This window comes from Pipistrellus kuhlii, unplaced genomic scaffold (assembly GCF_014108245.1).
Source record: "Pipistrellus kuhlii isolate mPipKuh1 unplaced genomic scaffold, mPipKuh1.p scaffold_m20_p_3, whole genome shotgun sequence".
In the NCBI taxonomy this organism is placed as follows: domain Eukaryota; kingdom Metazoa; phylum Chordata; class Mammalia; order Chiroptera; family Vespertilionidae; genus Pipistrellus; species Pipistrellus kuhlii.
In genome coordinates, this window is record NW_023425529.1 from 135,123,923 (window position 1) to 135,130,162 (window position 6,240).

Sequence of the window (6,240 nt, forward strand, 5' to 3'; positions counted from 1 at the left end):
TTTTATAGGCTGCCTCTTACATGCCGTCTCCTGGGGATGGAGCCCACTACCTGGATATGTGGCTTGATTTGAGAGTCAAATCAGTGATCTCTTTGTTCATAGGTCAACACTCAACCACCGAGCCACACCATCTGGGCAGGATTTTTTAATATTGAAAACAATAAATATGGCGTTGTTAGGATCTTTGTCAAAATCTGTGTCCCTTTAAATCCGTATGTTGAAACTTAATCCCGAATGTGATGGTTTTTGAAGGTGATTAGGTCATGAGAGTAGAGCCCTCATGCATGGGACTAATGACCATATAAAAGAAACCCCAGAGAGCTCACTTGCCTTTTGTGCCATGTGAGGACACTGGTTGAAGATGGTTGTCTATGAACAAGAAATCATCTCTCACCAGACATCAAGTCTGCAGGTCTTCATCTAGAACTTTCCAGTCTCTAAAAATAAAATTCTGTTGATGATAAGCCATTCAGTATATGGTTTACTGTTACAGAAGCCCAAACTAAGATGAGGGATAAAAAATACCAGGGAAGGGTGGTTGCTATATCATTTAGAGCAGCGTTTTTCAACCGCTGTTCCGCGGCACACTAGTGTGCCGCGAGATGTTGCCCGGTGTGCTGTAGGTGCAGACAAGACAAGAATTTTATAATTTTTCACTATTTTATTTACTTAATATTTCATAATAAAGTAATTATAAAATACTTTCTTTGTGTTTATTTGATTCCTATTCAAGAGAATTTCTTTATATATAGTCAATATAGGCACAGAGTTAAATTTTTTAACATTTTCTAATGGTGGTGTGCCTCGTAATTTTTTTCATGAAACAAGTGTGCCTTTGCCCAAAAAAGGTTGAAAAACACTGATTTAGAGTAGTCTGGAAAGGTTGACTTGAGAGTAGATGCCTCAAGGAAGTGGGAAAAAATGCATTCCTTCAGGGAGAACTGGGCAGGGGTGCCCTGGGCAAGATTGTTAAAGGTATGTTCCATGAACAGCAAGAAAATTTAAAAAAAAACCGGCCAGAAATTTTAATAGTGAGGAGACTGACAAATCTGTTGTATAGCATTCCACTATACAAATATGCTACAACATTTTAGCTATTTAAATGATCACTGACAGAATTTGAGGTCCCCCCCCCCCATTTTTGGCAGAAACAAATAACACTTCTATGAATATTATGGTATCTGTATCCTGGTTACATATGCAATTTCTCTATAAGTAGAAATTTTGGTCATAGGAAAAGCATATCTGAAACTTTTCTGGGTAGTTTCCAATTGTTTTCTAAAGTGGGTGCTTGGTTTTTACCATAGAAATTTAAGACTTAGCTTTCTTGCATCATAACCATCATGTATACTTTCCTTCCCCCTTTTCTCCAATTTACTTACATCACAATTTTGGTTCAAATAATCATCCATGTTTATTTTCAGAAGGTAAATTGACTTATATCCAAGTAATGTAGCTATGATCACATATCTTATTTCTCTACAAGAAAAAATAATTTGGAAGGGAGAAGATTAGTAATTGCCTAAATTACTTTTTGTTTGCTTACTTCCTATGTAATTATCATTCACTTGTACTTATATGCTTTCATGGAGCTACAAACTCTTATAAATATGGTCAAATATGACAGACGATCTCTGTTCTTTTGTTCTTTTTTTTTTTTTGTAGAGATATCCTTCCTTTGCTCTTCCACTCCTAAGCAGATTGATTGCATTGTAGACAGGTTAAACAGTATTTTTTCTCTTTCTTCTTATCTTGGGTATCATTTTGATTCTTTCCTGTTTGGGATTCACCTATTTTCTGGATTCCTTCATTTCCTTCCTTAGTTTTGCTTAAGCACATGTTGATTGGGTAGCTTTCCATTCTATTGTACTTCCCTTTTGAAATTCTCTTATTGTATTTTATTTCTTCTAACATATTTTCAACCTTTAAGAGCACTTTCTCAATGTTTGAAGGTCCTTTTTGTTTATATAGCTTCCTGGTTTTGCTTCTTGTTTCTCTTTGCTTTGGGAGAATGAATTATAATTACACCAGAGGCCCGATGCACAACATTTGTGCAAGAGTAGGCCTTCCTTTCCCGGCCTGCCAGTACTAGCTTCCCTCCAGCACCTGAGACTCGGGCTTCCCTCACAGAGCTGGCTTCATCTGGAAGGTCATTTGGAAGGACATTCAGTCTAATTAGCATATATGCTTTTATTTTTATAGATGGAATTTTTTTATTGAGCTTCCTGTGATTTTTCTGCTTTCTCAATCTCCCCACTATTTTTGGTTTGTTTCAGGTTCTGCCTTTTATTGTACTTTACAGGGTTTGCTAAAATGTCCACTGGCCTTTGCCTCCTCATTCAAATCTAAATCTAAAAGTGTGGCACTAAGAGGCTAATTCTATGTATGTGGGAACGCTTTTTCACTTCTAATATTGGTATGTGTATGTATTTTTTTTTTTCTTGAGCTGCTCTTTTCTTGCCTGGTACGCATAGACTGCTACTCACTTTTCTGGGTGCCTAGCATGGATGAGAGCTGGAGCTCTTGCTCTCTATGAGGTAGGTCTTTGCTTAATCCTTTTGATTCCAGAAAAGGGCCTCATTTGAATCTTCAGTTGTCCTTCTTGTGAGAAAGTCCCTGGATAATCTGGCACAGTCTCTGCAGATAATAAGCCACATGTCATTTGGCTGACCAGGGGACAATCTCCAGTTGTACAGGATGCTAGAATTTGATCTCTGAGACTTTTTATCAGTTTTTTTCAATTTTGGCCTCACTTCAATCCCTTGCCTTCAAGGCCACCTCCAATTCCTGAGTCACTTCTGGGCTGTGAAACACGTCAAACTGCCTTCCTGGCAGATATTTATTAGACAAAATAAAAATCTGAAAAAAGTCCCTCATCTATCTGGTTTTCATCTCACACAATTTTATTAACATTTCTAGTCCACTGACGCCTACTTCTTCATCTCTATCTTTGTCAGTCTATACCAGTGGTCGGCAAACTCATTAGTCAACAGAGCCAAATATCAACTGTACAACAATTGAAATTTCTCTTTGAGAGCCACAAACTAACTTCTGTGCATGGGCCACAAAGTTTCAATCGCACTGTATGTGCACGCCCTCACATGGTATTTTGTGGAAGAGCCACCCTCAAGGGACCAAAGAGCCACATGTGGCTTGTAAGCCAGGGTTTGCCGACCACTGGTATATACCATTTTATTTTTTTCTGTTTTTTTAATGGAGTTTTGGAAAGAGGATGAGGAAAAAAACTTATATGTTTAATATACTTATCTTTAACCAAAAGCTTAATCCTCTTCTATTACTAATGTGATATGATACATGATATATAAAATATAGGTTCATGAATGAATAAGAAATGAGAAAATAGACATATATTATCATTATATCACACACATACACACATTGCTCTAGTTGAAATTTCTGATATTTATTGAATCGGCAGTTTTCTCTTTTCACTTTGATTCTTAGCTTCCTCCTTCATTTTTGCGTTACCTTATCCTTGACTTCTGTGACACCGGTTTCTTTGTTCCTTACAATCTCTTTCTAATTTCTCTTCTCTGTCCACTTCTCTTATATTTGTGACCTCTGTATTTTATTCTCCATCCCTCCTTTCCTTTTTTCCTACTTCTCCTTGAGTATCTCTATTCATCCTCTTTAATTAGCATTTCTAAGCCACAATAAACAAATTTTTGTCTGTAGCCTAGATAGATCTAAATTTTTCTGTAAATGCCCCATGGCATCTTATACTCATATCCAAAGTAGAGTTTATCCAAAGAGAATTCATTACATCCAAAGTAGAATTTATCCAAAGAGAATTCATTACATCCAAAGTAGAATTTATCCAAAGAGAATTCATTATATCCCAGAACTCTTTTTTCTTCTTCAATTTAATTGCTGCCTCTTTGCCCTTAATATTGTTTATAAGTCAAGGTTTGGCAATGTTTACTCTATAAAGGCCAGATAGTAAATATTTAAGGCCTGTGGGCTATTCATTTTTTGTTACAATCACTCAATTGTGCTATCCTAACAAATGAGTGTGACTATATTCTAATAAAACTTTACTTACAAAATCAAGCTATAAGGCAGGATTTGGCCCTAGGGCCATAGTTGACTGAGCTCTGTTCTAGGTTACTGGTCATTTTAGCCAGAAGACTCTTAATTGAGCTTTATCTTTATCTGGTCAATATGTTAAGATGACTGTGTCTTTCCCCATGACCTGACCTGTTTGAACCATCCCACACACTTTCCTCTCAGGCCCTCATCTCTTTTATCTGTCAGCTGCAGTAGCTATTTATCCAGTCTCACTGCCCTCTAATCCCTGGCCCTGCTGCTTCCAAGCCATCTTATGAAAAAAGCATTTATTATGTTATTCTTTGTTTAATATACTCAGTGCTGCATAAATAGCTACACTACAGGGCTTCCCCAATTCTAGGTACATAGAGCCCCTTGAAGTCTTGGTTAAATCAAATACTTCTGGTCCCCACCTCGGAGGTTCTGATGCTATAAACCAGAGTTAGAGTCCATGAATCTGCATTCTAAACAGACATTCCAGATGAGTCGTGGCATTTAATCCTCAGACATTTGAGAAACATTAGCTATGATAAAGGGAATCCCCATGCGTGGAACATAAGGCCCTCCCCAGAGCATTCTGGGATTTAATTTTTTTCCTGAATTGGCCAGGGTATTGCACCCTTCAGTATTCCAAAAGATAGTCATTTTGCTAGCAATGCCATTAGCTTTTTTGTTTACTTACTAAACTTCTTTTAAGGCTCAACTCAAGCACCATTTCTTCTGATGAGTTTTCCTAAACTCCCTGATTCTTACCATGTACCAGTGTCTATAACATTAACTGCTCTTATATATGTATGTATATATGTACATATGTATTTATCTCTCCTATTAGATTATGAGTTTCCGGAGGGCAGAGACTATTATTTCTGCATTTTTGTATATTTTAGAGAGTACACTAAATAATATAGTAATTCAACTCAACATTTGTTGATTTGATATAAGAATGAAGCTGTGGATATTACTGTTTATATTTTATAGATAATTAAACTGAGGCTGTGAGATATTAACTGACTTGAGGTCAACCACCTTGCCAAAACAATCAAGGATATTGTATGTCTTTTACTTAGCAAGCTTTCTCTATTCAAAATACTCTCTTCCTAATAAGAGGCATTATTCCTTGTGCTCAAGTAAGCCATGAATCTTTGAAGTGTCCAGGAGGATTTTCCAGTCTGGGTATACTTACTTGATCTGCTACTTAATGTTATCATTTCTGAGGCTGACCAATAACAGAGAGCAAGAAGTCCAGCGTCATTGCTCCTCACAAGCTTAGTCTCTGCATTATTTGGATTACTAGACATTTCCATATTAGGGCTGCCACACTTAAGTTTTCTTCCAAGAATCTGCATTACAGTTATTCTGCTTAATTTACTGTAATAAATTGTATGGGCATCATTATGATTGTTAGTTGACATCAACTTTTTGGTGATTACTTGAAGAGAACACTACCTATGCTTTCCTTTCCTATACTGACTTCTCCAAGAGCCTCTGGAATTCAGAACACATTATCTCCAAGTGCCGGCTGAAATTAGGCAGCTGAAATCTAGCAAAGGTCAGGGATAAATCACAGAAACTTTTGAGTTTAACACAATTACCTGGGGAAAAAAGTTAATACTAATTCTTGATTATGTTTGGCAGAACATATGAAGAAGGGGGTATGTGTGGCAAGACATAGAAGTGATCTTCAAGAGTAGTCAGTATTCATTTATGTGGTTCGCACTTCATTTTGCTTGAGTTAGCTTTTGGTATCATTTGTCTCTTGCATTTTATTAATTTCATCCTACCTTGAACAGAGTGAAGACTCAAAAGAAGCTTGTGAAATAAAACGAGTAACCCCCAAATCACATTTCAACCTTTCACCTTTGACATGTGGTACAATACTGATTAGCCAGTGACATGCTTCAGAAGCAGGCCACCAGAAAAAGACTGACATAAAAAGCCATTGAAAACTAACAGCCACGTAATCAGCCTTGGAGAACTAAAAGTCTGTATGTATATCTGGTTACTCGAAACAATGAAATATAGCAACAACACAGCATAAAGACCTGGAATTTGATATTTTAATTAAAAAACTTTCATATTTCTTTGATAATTGTATTTTTGACATAAATATTGTCTACTTATAATATTGATATTTCCTTTAAACACTTATTCAATTAGCATTTAATAAATTAT